This window comes from Tamandua tetradactyla, chromosome 4 (assembly GCF_023851605.1).
Source record: "Tamandua tetradactyla isolate mTamTet1 chromosome 4, mTamTet1.pri, whole genome shotgun sequence".
NCBI classification, from domain to species: domain Eukaryota; kingdom Metazoa; phylum Chordata; class Mammalia; order Pilosa; family Myrmecophagidae; genus Tamandua; species Tamandua tetradactyla.
The window spans coordinates 128,421,814-128,439,594 of record NC_135330.1 but is presented as its reverse complement, the minus strand read 5'-3'; positions in this window follow the sequence as shown (position 1 = coordinate 128,439,594).

Below are 17,781 nucleotides of genomic sequence, written 5' to 3'. Positions count from 1 at the left end.
AGTAATATTGAGTATTCAAGACAATTAAAATCTAAAGATATAATTTTATCTTCAGATGTAAAAGTGCATTCTGTATTGGAAATAGAGTCTCTATTTCCTGAGAACAGCCTTAGTCTAATTAGTTTTAGAGACCCTTTATAACATGGGAATTATTCAACCCCCTCCCCCATGCTATTCTTTAGCATAAGCAGATTGCTAAGTATGGGCAGATAATATCAAAGTTTCAAAACTAGCTACTAATGGCCAAGATTGACATTATGTAATTTTGTTCCAGTTGTTAATGTGAGCATTCTTCTTGTTGAACAAGCAATGCTAATTTTATTAGATTCATTGCAGTTAAAGGGAACAGCATCTTGTGAGATTCTAAGTAATCTCTCAGAAGGAGGGTGTTTCACACAGCTTTTAAGGTCTGTTCTGTACAAGTTTAAGGAGGGTCTTGCAAGAAGAAGCACTGACTAATTTTGTTCCACACTGTCTCTTCAGACTCTCTGTTGAGTGGACAGTCCTGGAAAATAGAGCTAGTGGCTTCTTCTGGAGCTGACTCAAAGGATTTCCAAGGCTGGAATAGAGGGTTTTAAGCAATGATGCCTTTGTTGTCAATATTGAGCATTGTACAAACATTTGATAGTTAATTCATTGAGCCACAAGCTGTTGACAAGGAACTCACTACAGAAATAGATGCAGACCTCTGATGGCATAGAACAGCTCTTTCTATGTTCTATGCCATCCACTTAATAATCTCTTCTCCAATATGGTAAACTCAGGGGCTTTATGGTTTTTGGGAATTGAATCATTGCCCCCACAAAACACATGCTCAAGACCTAATCCTCAGTCCTATGAGAATGAATCCATTTGTAAATAAGACTTCTATTGATACTTCTAACACTTAGCTAAGGTGAGGTCAAAGTGTAGGATTTAGGCCTTAATTATGTTTGAAGTCCTTATGGCAAATGAAATTAGACACAAAGGGGAAGCCAGAAGTCAGAAGAAATCAGAGCAGCAGACTCAAGGAGAGAGAGATTGTCATGTGATGGAAAACTTCTGGATCACTACAGACACTGGGAGAAAGCTTGACCTAGAAATATCTTGATGTTGGATACTAGCTTCCAAATCCACGAGACAATAAATACTTGTTGGATAAGCCAATCAGTCTGTGGTATTTGTCATAGTAGCCCTGGAAAACTAAGACAAGGATGAATGAGAACTAGACATGGGCCGAAGGACTCCTTGCCTTCAAGGGGTATCAAAATCCACAGGCACCCATCTGAGCAATCTGGGGAATTTTGAAGGGCAGGACCCAAATAATGATAGCTCCAATAAGTTAAAGTCAACCCATTTCTGGCATATTGCATTCCAACAATGTTAGTAAACCGAAAGTGTCTCCAAATATATTTATCCACTTTTTAACTTTCCCTTTTAATATATGGTCTTTTAATAGTATTTAATTTTGAAGCACGATCTTCTTTCTTATGCTACACGCAATTTTAATGCACTAGCAAATCGGCCTCCAAGTGGATCCCGATACATATCATAATTTATACAGTTATTTATTCACTTATTTTTTCAAAATTGATTTCATGATTTATACAGTTATTTATTCACTTATTTTTTCAAAATTGATTTCATGTAGAGCTGAAACAGTGAGACTTATAATGGTACATTAAGTGCATTGCAACTTAAAAAATACAAAAAATGTTAGAAAAGAGGGAAGAGGAAAAAAATGAGGAAGGGAAAGAAGTAAAGAAAGAGAAAGAAAAAGAGAAAGATAGTCAAAGACAAAGAGGGAAAGAGGGAAAAAGTGAAACAAATAACGAGATTAACTGTATATGGTTCAAAATTTTCTAGCAGTAAGAAAAGAAATGAAAGCAGAATAAGTTACACATTTCAAAAGTTCCGTACAGTAAAAACCAAACCAACTGTTCAAGAGTAGTACAACTATTTTTGTTGTAAAGGCAGGAATTTCTCCCAGGGATTTGCTGTAATCTTCTCATCCTACTATGTTTCTTTAAACAGTAGACAAAGCAAAGTCCCTGACTATAAATCTGATAGGGAGGTTTAAAAAAAAATTTTTTTTTTCAGGTAGCCATTGATTAAAATTGCACATTTAATTCTTCCTTTCCTAAACATAAGTAGATTTGCCATTGCACATGAATAATGAAATCTTATTCAACAATTAATGCTGTACCCTAGAACCTTGGCAAAATAGGCATCTGTACCAAAGTGGCTTTGAGATTGAGGGCATAAAGGTGAGATGGTATGTCAGGGCCGGCGCAAGATGAAAAGAGTGCACACAAAATGCTGAGCCCAAGTGTGAGATGTCAGGGCTTAAGCTTGATGAGAAGGATATCCACGGGGATCTGGCTTAGGCCTGAAACTTAAACAGAATGGGAAGTCGTCCACATGGGGTATATTCCAATAATGGGAATCAGAGTCTGAGCCAGGGGCAAAGGGCACCCATGGTTGGAGGTAGCAGGCACAGGGCATTAGAGACCAGGGACTGAGAAGAGGACATCATTTTGGGATGTTGACCTGGTGTGGGTGTCAAAGCGCAACAAAGCAAGGAAGGTATCTACATAGAAGGTGAGGTGCTCCCTGGTGATTGAAGGAGATTCCACAGAGGGAAGACTGGAGCAGAGCAGTGGACCCCAAGCAGGTGGGGGGCATTCCCCATGGAGGGATGGCTCGGTTTGGGAATCAGAGCCAGAACAGGGTGAAAGGGGCCTTCTTTTTTATTTATAATATATTATCATTTCATCTCTCTCTCAAGTGGTTTAGAAATATTTACACTGCTTCTATTTTATTGGTCATCGTGGGGAAGTATACAATATTCCTTCATTCTGACATAATTTAGCTTTAATAAATACTTATAGCCTCTGATTGGGCAAAACAAAACCTTAGAATATTTAATTCCATTACTTCTGCCAAATGTATGTGACGTTTTTGCTGTGTATGCTAAGACCCTATGACAATACTTCTACGAAGTCAAATTTCCTCAGATTATCCACAGATTTACAACTTTCTTTACTCTCCTTTATTCTTGCATTCTGAGTTTCAATTTGGGATTATATCCCTTCTGCCTGAGATATTTCTATAACATTTTGGTGAAGGAAAACCTTTAGATCCCTGGCCTCTAAATATCTTTATATCACTTCATTCTGATGGCATTTGCTGGGAATGGGAGAGAGTATCTTTGTTTGCATGTTGATATTATCAAGCTGCAGTTTTTTACCTTACCCATTGCAGTTGATAATTCAATGCTCAAGTTAACAATAAAGGATAATGTGGTGGCTTGGATCTATGTGCCCCAGAAAAAAAACATGTTCTTAAATTTTTTCATTCCCATGGTGTGACACCATCACTTTGGGCAAAGTTACCTCAGTTAAGGTGTGGCCCAACTCAACCAGAAGGCATCTTAATCCTGTAATAGTAGCCTTTATAAGCAGGATGAAATTCAGACAGAAAGAAAGCCATGGGAAGCAAGAACCTGAAGGTAAATGGAACCTGGAAGAGAAACAGAAGGCTGAGAGAAACTTCCATGTGTATTGTCATGTGACAGAAGAGCCATGTACCAAGGATTACTAGCAGCCAGCCTCAGTGTGGCAGCCTGTGAAAAGAAAGACTCATCCTGATGATGACTTGATTTAGATTTCTAGTCTTAAAACTAGAAGCCAATGAATTCCTGTTTTTTAAGTCCTGCCATTTCATAGTATTTGCTTTAGCAACAAGGAAAGTAAAACAGAGAGCTTACAGGTAATCTGACTTTCTCCCATTAATATATTTTTTTCCAAAATTTTTCCTTTATCTCAGGATTGCTTGAGTTTTACTATGCTCTCTTACTGTTTGGGCTTTCTTACCTTCTTTCTGCCCGGAACTGATTACATTCTTGCATATGTGATTTGGGATCTTCCAACCAATTCTTGAAAATTGTCAAGCATTGTTTCTTTAAATAATGCTTCTACCTTGTAATTTCCATATCACCTCTTGTTAGACACTGATCAAACATAAATTAGCCATTTATGCTTCCTTTTACTCTTATTTTTATGTCTTCTGTCTTTGTTTTATTTAATCTTTCTTACATGCAGTTTGAAAAAGTATATAACCTGTCTTCAACTCAATATTTTTCTTTCAGCTGTTAAAGACTTTTTGGACGTTGAACTCAACCCATGGGCTTTTTTTTTCTGTTATTGCATTTTTCAGTTCTAGAAATTTTACTTTTCTTGTTTTGTTTATAAATCTGTTTTACTATTATTTGTAAGCTTTTCTTCCCTGCAGATCCATGATATTTATTTAAACCGTTATCCTTAATATTTATAAAATGTAACTCATAATTCCACAACCAAGTTATTGTAAATCAATTTCTGTTGTCTGTTGTTTCAACTAGTTTTTATTCATAGAGTCTTTCTTTCAGTGTCTGGAAAAATTTCATCATGTGCTGGTCATTGAAAATATGAATTTATGTGTAGGAATAATTTCAGGCAGGGGGGAAAAATTATTTGATTTCTCCAGGAGCTTGGTGGCCCTTCTGGAAGAGGACTCCCTTAGACAATTACAGAGACTTCCAAATGACAGAGAACCAAACTATATATCCATGGGAATTCTGGTTAACATCTGATTTTCCCTTATCTGATAGTGTAGCCTGTTGGGGAATCAGCTTAAAATGTATGAGAGCATAATTCCCAAACCCCACTAGTTTTTCAAAGACACATTTTACATTTATTCTGGATGTCAAATTTCTTTATACAAAAATAACATAACTTTAAATACTAGGCTTACTTCTCTATATTCTAAACTAGCAAAGCATCTGAGCAGATTTGGGGTAATTCTTTGCTAGAATATTAGCTGTTTGATTATTTTTAAGATTTAGCCTCCTCTTATTTTTTTTTATTAGAACAGTTGTAGGCTTACAGAAAAATTATGCAGATAGTAAAGAGTTCCCATTTACCACTTCTCCCACAATTTTCCTCATTATTAACATTTTGCATTAGTGTGATAACCTTTGTTTGAATTGATGAAACAATAACATAATTATACTATTAGTTATAGTCCATAGTTTACATTAGGATTCATTCTTTGTGTCATATAGTTTTTTTTTGAATTCTATTTACATATATACATCCTAAATTTTCCCATATGACTCACTTTTAATAAATGATTCAGTGTTATGAATTACATTCATAGCATTGTACCACCATCATTACCATCCATCAAGAAATCTTTTATATCACCCCAAACAGGGTAAGATTTAGTTTTCAGGCAACCAAATTTAATTATCGACTACTGGAGAATTGATCATAGTTAATTAAGTCCACAATACTGAAATTAGAAGAATCATCAAAGTTCAATAGTATAATAAAATTTTGGCATAGTAAAATATTTTGAAACAGAAATGTGTCCTTATTTGAGTACTTGCATTCTGGAATTGTTATCGTGCCTATGTCCACTGTGAACCTTCACACTAAAATGTCAATAGTTTGTTTAGTAGAGAAAATAATATAAAATGTTTTAGTAGAATAACTTCAGGTTCCAATAATGGTGGTTTAAATACTTCAAATTAACATTCCCACTGAACACAACAAAAACTGCTGATCATAGGCAAGACACCTGTGATCTTCTAATTAATCATAAAATATAAGCATATTACTTTAAATTTCAAGGAAGAAAGAAATGTGGATACTGATGTTTTATGCATGCTCAGGGCCAGTTGATAAACACTCCATTCAGTAATGACTTAACCCAAATTTGTATCAATGAAAAATCATAAATATCTGCCTAAAAACATCTAGAAATTAAAAAGTCAGTAACAAAATTCTGGGACCAAATCCTAGAGATGATGTAAATAAAAATTTCTAAATAATGTGGTTACAGCAAACTGTCCAATGCATTTCTTGTTGAGATAAATTATGTTGACATGGTGTAAACCATTAAAATGGCATTTTTAAATTTCTTTCTCTCTCTTTTTAAATGTCACTCAATATATTTTGGTGTTTATTACCTGGAGTTAAAAAGCATTTTTCAAATAAGGATAGAGAATTTAATTTGAATAGCTAGGAAAATACGTTTTAGAGGATTCAGTTGATTAAATCTATAAATCTGTCATTTTAACCTTTCAAAAATAAGTTTCCATTTGCATCAATAGGCTAGTCCTCAGAGTACACAGATGGTTCTATGAACCATATGCCATATGGTGACTAAACCTCTTTATTGAATGTAGTTGACATGGAAACAACTAATCAACATCATATAACTAGATTATTATGTATAAATAGCTGGCCCTTTGTGATTACAGCAAATTCCTTATTTATATCCGAGTAAAGTGTTTAATAATGATTAATAACAATTTACATTGTTTCTTTAGTGTATGTGTGTATATATATATATATATAAAGCTAATTTACACATTTAAAATGCCTTAAAGGACTTCAGCTGCTTGTACATTCAAATATATATGAAAATGTAAAGTTCTTGCAATATTAAAATAATAATCAACCTTTGGATCCACTAGTAATTCATAAAATTATGTTTTAAGGTCTCAATATCATCTCCTATAAGATTTATTGCTATAAAACGATGCCTCTTATTTTAAATACTTATACTGAAATAAAGTATTCGGATTTTAAAATATCACAGCATGGAAGAAGTTACAAAGGGAAACTGCTCATGAAAGATTTAGTTTCCTTTCCCTTTATTGTTTTATAGTAAATGCAGGTTTACATTATCTAAGTTCTTAAAGGACATTATTAGATTTAGTTTACATTTATATCTTGAATAGTTGTGAAATACAAAGAACTGCATTTACACATATTTTCTGGCTTTAGGGAAAATGTAATAGGTAATAAGATTTTATCTTAAATATCTAAATTAAATTTGGATATGAAAGGTATGAAAGATGGACATTGAAAGCAGCATGCAGGGCAAGGCAGCGTGGCTCAGTGGCAGAGTTCTTGCCTGCCATTCCAGAGGCCTGGGTTCGATTTCTGGTGCCTGCCCACGTGAAAAAAACAAAACTTCATGCACCATGAGATGGCTCAACAGAGACTCCTGAATGTGGTTGAGAGTTACAGAGCTGAACATAATTCTATATGTCTGTTTTTTCTCCCAATAAAGAAATTCCAACACCTATGAAAATGTTTCTGTAAAAACAGTTTAAAGGCCATAGGCTATTGTAGCGACAATTAGCTGAGCTGATGCTCAGCTTTGTGAATTGGCCTTTCACATTGACGAATATTTATTGAAAGGCTGTCAGATAATGATGACAGATCAGTGAATAAGAAAGGCAAAAATTGCTGTCTTCAGGCAGCTTTCATTCTAATGAATGAACAGAAATGGGAAACATTAAAAAAGTGAAATTCAAAGCAAGTTTGAAGTGATAAGAAAAGAAATAAGGAAAGGGCATATAAAATGTCATGTAGTAACGTTGGGTTTGGAGTTTTAACGTGGTCATGGACAATTACAGTGGGCTATTGACAAGTGACTACGTACCTGAAGGAAATGAGGAAAAGGCATGCATATCTCATAGGGAAATGCATTCTTGGCAGAGGGAACACCAAGTGCAAGGGCCTCAATTGGAAAATAAGCCTATCATTTCAATGAGGCTCAAGGAGGCCACAGTGTCTGTCTGGAGGGGAGTGAGCAAAGGAGAAGATAATATGAGATGCTGTAAGAGAAGTAAGAAGTAGGTAGATCCCAGACAGAGGCATGCTTTTTTGGGCCATATTATTTACATGTGCTTTCAACCTGAGTGATGTGGAAAGTTAACAGGGACTTCTCAGTACAGGAGAGAAATGATCTTTTTCTTCTTTTAAAAGAATATTGTGGATGCTGGGTTGACAAAAGAATATAAAAGGTAAGAGTAGAAGCAAGAAGACAAGTAAGGAAGATATTTCGATAGGACAGAAATTTTGTGCACCTGCTTTCCTGAAGGAATGGTCTTCCAGGAAGAAAAAAAGCTACAAAGTAGGGAGTGAAGCCTGACAAAGAAAGGGGGAATAGTATGCAAGAACCTTGAGTCTCAAGTAAAGTCTAGTGTTGGCTCGATCCATAGAGGAAGGCTCTGGGAATAGCAAACACATTTCAGAGTTTTTGGACCCTCTTATCTGTAAGTATTGACTCTGAGCCACCTGATAAGTGGAGGCGAAATAACATTCTCAGTAAATTGCTTCTCCTAGTCAGCTGAGGACAATCCCCTAGAGAAGGAGGAGCTGTAAGTATCCTAGATAATCTGTGTGGGTCTCATTTAGTCAGTGAAAAGCCTTTAAAGCAGAATTGAGATTTCTTTGAAGTAGAAGAAGAAATTCCACCTGTTGTTTGCAGCTGCAGCATCTTCCCAAGAGTTTTCAGCCCTCTCTGACATATTGTCCTACAGAATCTGACTTGTCTAGGGAGATCCCTAATTGTTGTCAATTTTTTGCAGTAATCCCTCTCTCTTTCTCTCCTCCATATATTTCTCTGGTAAAAACCTGAATGACACATAATACAATATTAATAATAGTTTCTTAATATCAAGTATGCGTTTTTCAAATTTTCCTATTTATCTTGGTTTATCTGATTCCTAAGAATCAGTTTATCTAATTCCTAAATTTCCTGTAAGCTACAGTTATAATTATAGTTTGGAAAAGATTTAGAATTAATTTTTGGAAGGATATTTTATATATGGTCTATGTACTTCTTTATAAAGCATCACATCAAGAAGCTGTACTGTATAACAGTCTCTTTCTTTGTTTCTTTGCTTTCTGATATGTCAAGATATCCCAAGTTTATCTTGCCCATTTTCTTCCTAGTCCTAGGATTGACTATTTAGTCAAAGAGTCCAAGTTCCTTTTACTGAGAAGTGGTATCTAGAGAGCAAAGTTTGAATGCAAGGAATCTTCAATGCCATTTGGTTGTTCTGATAGATGGTGTGAATTAGCTTCACAGGGAGAGGGAACAATTCTTTACATTTTGCACGCCCTTATATAATGGCATTTATAGTTCCTCTCATCAAGAGGTGGAGCCAATTTCCCTTCCAGCTATGTATGTATTGGCCCTGTGATTTGTTCTAATCTGACGATTGATGGAAGTGACAGTGTGCGACGTTTGGACCTCTCTGTTAAGGGGCCTGGCAATTTCCATGTTTGCCTATGAGAAGCTGGTTACCACCTAAAGAATTCTAAGCTCTCTGCCTAGAGAGAAAGCCATGGAACTAAGACTCTAGAAAGAGAGATATCACATGGAAAGAGTCAAGGACCCAAACATAAGAAATGACTGTTAGATGTTTAGCCATCCTAGATAATCTGGGACCATTTGAGCCATCCCAGCTGAAGTGCCAGAGTGAGGTCATCCTGGAGTCTCTGGTCTCAACCAAGACACCCGAGCCAACTCTGTGGAACAGAGACAAGTCATTCCTTTGGATCCCCTCCTGAATGGTTGTTGATTAAAGCCATGAAGTGTCGGAGTGAATCCAAAGCCACAAAATTTTGGAGGTACATCTATATGTATATACATCTACAGCCGAGGGCAACAAATAGAATCAACAGAGCTACTGAAATTGGCCATTGTTTTCAGATATTTCAAGTGAACAGAGGCAGGAAATATTAATTTTAAGAGAATATACATTATGTGTTAATAGTATTTCCAATCAAATTCAGAATTATAAGGTTTATAAAATTAACTTCCTTGATTTTATATTTTATCTATTTCTTTCACTGAAAATTCTTATTCATAGTGATGTTATTATAGAATAAATGTTATGTTTATCTCATATGCTGAGTATGTGTGCATGCTTATTCAAATGTGCATGTTTGAATTAGCTTCAGAATAAAAATTCTAATGTTTAAAGTCTTTGATAGTATCATTTAATTAATTATCCTTTTATTAATAGAATGATAGCATTATTCTTATAAAGGTGCCACTAAAGTTTTTGTGTCTATCAAAAGATAGAATTTCTCCACAAATTTGACCATATAACAAATTTTAAAACCTATCTAATTTACTTTTATTTAGAAATTGCTTGTTCTCTGCTTAACATCCTCTTTTTTTCCTCTCATCATTCTTCTCTCTTCCTTTATATATCATTTTTCTTTATTTTTCTACTCAAATATACATACTCATATTCCATACAGCCTCATATAACCATGTATATGAATATTATAATTTTATACACATAGAAAGTGAAAGAAAACCAGGTTACATCACAGCATAGAAATATACCTTCAACCCTTTGCAGGGAACAGACAACTTGCATCCACACAAAAGATTTATTGTGAGATGCTTTCAGCATTCCCCTCTGTTCTGATCTAGCTAAGTTTGCTGAAAGTCCATTTGTGAAAAACCAAGTTTCTAGAAATTAATTCATGGAGGGAGGAACGTTTGGCCAAATGGCTAATCCAACTCATTTAGCATTTATACTAATTTTAAAATTTAACAGAAATTTGTTATTGTAACGGATGTCCTGCTGGCAATAGTGCCAGCTGAGCCCCAATCCAGATTGACAGTCTCAAAACTAAAAGAGAGGGTACATGAGAGAGAAGTTAATGTAACCAATGCCAAGGTTAGGGACACACGCTGATTGGAGTGGGCCAGTTTGTTTTATAGGAAAATTTTACCAGTGGTAGTTTTCCACAGTAACCTTTGAAGTTGTAGGAGATAGCTACTAGGATTCATGGTTTTGTTGTCACATACCTGAAATTTGTTTTTGTATACATTGTTAGCAATTTTTATGACCCTGTGTTTCCAATGATTGAATAAGAGTTTGCTTTGGCCCTAGAATTTTAGAAGCTTTTATGGTTTGGGGAGGTTTCAATGGTTTGGGGACATTTAGGGAAATTTTGTCTCAGGAAGTTTACAGCTCTATATAAGTTCCTTTGGAGCTAGATAGGAAACAAGGGACTTGGAGTTGTCTATTAACTTTTTCAGAGCTGAATAGGAAACTAGGGACTTACAAAAGCCCAATTTTATCCTGCTTCGTTATTGCGCTGTATTTAATTATTGATTACTGTTTGTGACACAATATAGGAAAATATTTGCTATCCTTGGGAACACAAATTTAAAATTTGTGAAACACAATTTTATAATAAATATAGCTTTTTAAAAATGTACATGATTGTTTTGGCTAAACTACACTATTAAATTTAGATATTAATATAGTTTGATTAAATAACTGTTTCTAGGTTTTGCATATATAATTCATTTTAATTATTATTAATTAGTTTAATGCTAATTTATCTTTTGAAGATATCTTTATATATTTAATTTAATTAATTTGTCCAATAGTATAGCAAACATGTTTCTTCTAATCAAACTCATTTGTTGCTTAATTATCATGTGGAGTAGTTGTTTCCTAGTTATATTACTAATTTCCTCAAACATATCTTTTTTTCCATTAGAATAAAAATATCTTCCATTTAATGCTCATTTCTAATCAACTGCATTGAATGTATTTAAGTATAATTATCAAAAACCTATTTCTTGCTAGAAATCAACTCTAAGTATTTCATAAAAATAATATTAACTATTTCAGATCTTTTTAAGTTCTCTTAATATTTTTTTTCTTCTTTCCAACTTGAAATATTTTTTCATTCTACCAATTCCCCATGTAACATATCAGATGTATTTCCTATTTCTGGAAACTTTAATTTTCATCCTATAACGTTTAAAACTCAAGTTTATTTTTAAAATATTCAAAAATAAAAATGAAAGAAACTCACGTAGCAGAAAATAACCCTCATGTTATAATTGGTATGTATCAAAAATCACAAAACAAGAAAAATATCAAAGAAATGCAAGTGCAGATTCCACATTACTTTGAATGTGTTGCTTAGGATGCCATATTTTATTCTATAGCCAATAGACAACCACAGAAGGTTTATTGGCATGAGAGTAGCATACTCAGCTCATACATTATTTCTTGCATTCCATGGCACACAGCTATATATTTTACCTACATAAAGAAATCAATAAACACTGAGAATTAAAAACAAAGTTGAATTAATTGCAGTATCTTTTTAAAGTTATTTCTGCTCTTTGCACATTTAAAGCAATGTCTTTTGTTCCTTTGAAATGTTTTTTTTTGTACATCAAGAAAGTTATATGCTTGTACATTTAAGCACCTGGGAAAGAAAATAGCAGAGTGATAAAGTATCTACCAGTCTGGGAAACCTCAAATTAGTAAATCCTTGACTTGGAAATAGCTCGTTAATCATTATGTAAAGGTAAAGAGAAATGGCTGTGAGTTTTCATGATATTGCCTCTTTAAAAATAATATCTGGGGGCAGTGAGACGGTGGCTCAGTGGCAGAATTCTCGCCTGCCAGGCTGGAGACCCAGGTTCGTTTCCTGGTGCCTGCCCATGTAAAATATAAAAATAAAAATAGCTGGGAGGCCTTTGATGGCAAGGGGATTCTCTGCCCAGTTAGCCTGAACTTGCAGTGCATACAAAGACAGGGGTCAGTGTGAATCTGCAAAAATGACAGTGTCAGAGCCTCTTGAAAGCACATCTTCCCTGAAAACAATAAGAATGTTGGCAAGAATTGTTAGAATCAACTTTTTCAAAACTCTGAATCAATCAACAAAGGCTTGCAGCAATTTGTGGAGCTTTTTTTCCCTCAAGAAAAATGGCTGTATTTCAGTAAGAACATTAAACTTTGTAGTGTTTCAACATGCCATATTGCAACCCATGCCCACCTCCCCACATCTGCTGCAGCCTTGAAAACCAACAAGTTGCAGTCACAATGAGAACTAGCCACCAGAGTACACAGGAGGGCAAAAGAGTTTTGGGGCTCCTTTGAAGGTCCATTCCCAGAATTTGTCATTATTTGAACTTTCTAGAAGAACCTGTTAACAGAGCCATCTTTATTTGAGCATCCAGTGTGAACAGTCATTTCCCCAGGGCATTTGTTGTAGACAATCAGAGGTAATTGTTGAACATTGCAGCTGCCTGAGGCAGTGAATAACAACTGATCAAACCACAGGTTAACAAAAAAGTTTAAAAGAAGCTGGGAATAATGTCCATAGGGGTTATTTGAAAATATTAATATGTATTGGGAATCTATTAGGTCACATGCAGATGTGGTATTGTACACATGCCCATGTGCATGCTCAGAGAAAACCTCAGAAGACCCTCCTGAAAGGCAAACTCAGTAAATTCACCTAGAATGAGGCAGGAATAAAGGAATTCAGGCAAAGGCTTTATTTCAGGAAGAAACAAAGCTACCCCAGTAGCGCTTCAAGAGAGAGAAAAATGGCCCCACCGAGATGGCAGGGGGTTTTTATGGCTTGAGATTAGGGAGTTGGGGGCTAGGGTTAGGCAGGTCTCTATTGGCTAGTTTACAGAATTAGGGGGCTAAGTTAGGAATGGGCAGCTTTCCATTGGTAAAGTTTAAAATGTAAGCACTGCCTTAGGCATGCATGGTTGTAAATACTGGAGGGCAGATAGTGAATAATGAGAGTTTACCACAAGAATGCATCTCCCTGAGGGTGGAGTTTGAGTAATGGGAGGTTATTGCAAGAGGGAAGCTGATAGAGGGAGTGGGAGACTCCAGTCTGATGCGGGTTGGGGTGAGAGCCACTTTCTGAAATATTTTGCCAAGTGTAGGTTACATCCTAAGGGAAAGGAGTCCTGTCCTCCAGGCCTAACACCTCTGGTCTCTCCTATGGATAGTCTTGGGTCTTTATGCAAGCAGAAAGTAAAGGCAAAGGCAGAGATGTAAATTGTCTGATTGAGTGTTGAAGACACACCACAAAGCCCCTTTCAAAGATGGAATGACATATTTTTTTCTAAATATTTCAGGAAATCTCTGCCCAATCATTAACTGACCACCAAGGTAATCAAATAACTACTTTAAGGACCACACACAAGATAGAATAAGATTCTACATAATTAGTTCAGAAATGTCACTAAACAGACAACAACAGACCTTTGAAAAGTAAGAGAAACTTATTTCTAAGGTTGCTGCATTGCATTATTTAAAATGTTCATACAAAAAAGTATGCTCTGGGTGTGGGTAGGGGGATAAAAAGCAGTCAATAGAAATGACCCCTTAGGAAGGCCAGATGTTGGATTTATTAAACAATGACTCTAAATCAGCTATTTTAAATATGTTCAAAGAACTAAACAAATTATATTTAGAAAACTAAAGGAAAGTATGGGAACACTATTGTAGCAGATGGAAAATATCAATAAAGAGATAGAAATTACTAAAAAGTAACAATATAGAAATTCTGGAATTCAAAAGTAAAATAACTGAAATGAAAATTTCACTAGAGGGGTTATTTTAGTCTGTTAGGCTGTTGAAATGCAATATGCCAGAAATGGGCTGGCTTTTAACAATGGGAATTTATTAGTTTACCAGCCTACAGTTCCAAGGCCATGACAATGACCAAATCAAGGCATCATTGAGGCGATACTTTGTTCCCGAAGACCAGTTTCCTGTGATTCTGGATTCCTCTGTCACATGGCAAGGCACATGTTGTCATCTGCCAGTCTCTCCCTTCTCTTTGTTTCATGGCTTTCTCAGCTTCTGTGCCATTCTCTCTGCATTGATTCTGTTTATAGAGAAATCCAGTAAGAGGACTGAGACGCACACCAGACCACAGCCCAGATGTAGAAACCTAATAAAAAAAGTCTCACCGACAACCCATTCATACCCACATAAATGGATTAACTTTAAGCACATAATTTTGGGGGATCCATACAGCTTCAAATCATCATGGGAGTTCCCCATGGATGTCAGCAAGGAGAAGAAAGAATAAGTGAACTTAAAGAAGGTCAATTGAGGCTGTCCAGAGGGAAGAACATAATGAAAAAAAAGGATGAAGTAAAATTCACAGACCTTCCAAGACTTGTGGAACATTGTGGAACATACCAACATGTGCATGGTGGGGGGTGTCCTACGGGGGGACTGTTTTCCTTATCTGAAGTTCACTTCTTCCAGTATTGGCTGAAAATCCATTTTGTCCAAGAAATGCTGCCTGCCTTTTTGTGTATACTGTAGAATTTAGAATTATAATCATGCAATTAAACTCATTTTATATTTCTACCCATAGGCTCTTTAGTTCTGAGGTGATCTTTGTCTCACTTCACAGATACAACACAATTTGGGCTCATTCTGAGAAGGCATTGCTATTGGGTTAATTGATTTACATTTATATTGAGAGATATAAATAGTACTCAACCTATTGCTACCGCTTATTATATATATATGTATATATATATATGTGTGTGCGTGTATATACATATACATATACATATACATATACATATACATATACATATACATATACATATACATATACATATACATATACATATACATACACACACACATTAGTACCTGGAGTATGTCTAAGCATATTATCCAAAATGTTGTTTTAATTTTCTTATAGCGGAAGTGAAACGATAATTTTAGTCTCTATCAGCTTACTGCTTTTCTGTGCATAAACGGCTTTGCAAATGCAAAACTAACACAAGGCTATAAAAGGGAAAATGTTCTAATATGAAGTAATAAAATAGTCAATAGAATTTTAATAAAATAGTTAAGAAAGAAAGTATTTTTTTTTGGCATTTTCATTTTTTTCCAAGTCTAGAATTTTTTGTTTAATGATGTTAATTTTCATGTAGTCTTAATGGCTATCTAGCAATTATGATAATACCTGTCCTCATTTCATCTCACTTTTTGTGACTTATTAATGAAAATTAGTGTCTTCATGTAGTGAACATTCGCAATGTTGCCAAGGAAAATAGGGAGGCTCTACAAGTTCATGTAATTTGGATTGAGTTGTAAAAATTTACAGACATAATCGCAAATGAAGAGTTTTTTACTGTAACATTTATATTGATGCATTCAACTTTAGTTCATTCATTGTTGATTTTTATTACCAATAGAAAACTTAATATTGAAACAATATTAAAATACGAATTATGCTTCTGCTTATATATATAGCCTCCAATCTGGTCTTGTTCAAAATTAAATTAAGCACTCTAATTTTGAGGGCTATTAAAAGGACGTTGTATATGCTCTGAATCAGCATCCACTGTATGGTGCTGTTTCTCCCATAGCCAGGATCCATGGGTCCAGGAACCAAGGGGTGGAAATGGAAGTGGTACCAGTCACTATTACTCCTAGTGATCCACTAGGAAAATTTTTGCTTCCTGTCCCTGTGACCCTGAGTTCTGCTAGTCTACAGGTTTTAGTTCCAAAACAGGAGTGCTTCCTCCAGGAGAAACAACAATGATTCCACTGAACTGGAAGTTAAGACTGCCACTTGGTCACTTTGGGTTACTTATGCCATTGGATCAACAAGCCAAGAAGGGGATTACATTATTGTCTGAGGTGACTGAACCTGACTATCAGAAGGAAGTAGGACTGCAACTACATAATGGAGGTAAAGAAGAGTTTTCTTGGAATATAGGAGATCCCCTAGGGCATCTTTTAGTACTATCATGCTTTGTGATTAAAATCAATGGAAAACTGCAACAACCCAATCCAGGTAGGACTACCAATGACTTTGAAACTTCAGGAATGAAGATTTGGGTCACCCCATCAGGCAAAGAACCATGGCCAGCGGAAGTACTTGCTGAGGGGAAAGGGAACATGGAATGGGTAGTGGAAGAAGGTAGTGATAAATATGAACTTTGACCACATGATCAGTTACAGAAACGAGGACTGTAATGCTGTTTTGTTCATGTTATACTATTTAAGTTGTAAGATATAAAATTTAAGAATGAATGTTGCCCAAGAATTTGTGACCTATTCGGGAGAGATTTAATATGTTTCCAGTTACATGCAGGACAGTTGAGTATTGTTAGGTAAAAGAAAAAATGTGCGTCTTATTGTTTTTATTTGGAAATTGTGTACGGTTTAAAGTGATATATATAGCTGCTAAGTTGACAAGGGGTGGACTGTCATGGTCAGGTTCATGTGTCAACTTGACCAAGTTGTGGTACCCGTTTGTCTGGTTGGGCAAGCACTGGTCGGTCTGTTGCAATGATGACATTTCATAGAATTAGATCATGATCACGTCAGCAGCATCCACAGCTAATTCCAATTGTAATCAACCAAAGGGGAGTGCCTTCTGCAGTGAGTGATGCTTAATCTAATCATGGGAAGCCTTTTAAGGATTCAGAAGAGACAGGCTCTCTTCCTGCTTTGGCTGGCAAGCCTCTCCTGTGGTGTTTGTCCAGACCCTTCATCGGGGTTGTCAGCTTCACAGCCTGCTCTGTGGATTTTGGATTCTGCATTCCCACGGTCACGTGAGACACTTCAATAAATTTTATATTTGTGAGTGTTCCCTGTTGATTCTGCTTCTCTAGAGAACCCTAACTAATACAATTAGGGTGATGCAAAGATAGTTCAGTGGTGGAAATCTTGTCTGCCATGTGGGAGACATGGGTTTATTTCCCAGACCATGCACCATCAAAAAAAAAGAAAATACAATTTAAAAAATGGTCATAGCCAAAGTGGTAGCATTCTAATCTTCAAAATGAACAGAGGTGAAAACTTTCATAAATCCAGAACCAAAGTCACAAACATAATTTGTAGGATTCAGTTCAAAATTAAAATGTGGAGTCCATAGATCAAAAAGCAAGGAGAAAAATATTTTTTCCTTCTTTTCCACAGTCTCTTTCTCCACCTGTCATGATGTTTTAATTTCTATTTAATCTATTTAATCTTGCACTCCCTAGGGCATGAGAATACTTTGGTGTCAAATGAAGACCCTCACCAGCACCCAGGACTTGGTGAACAGGGCATGTATGCCAACCCCAGCTGTCCCCATCTTGCACCCATGTCAACACCAGAGGCTAAGAATG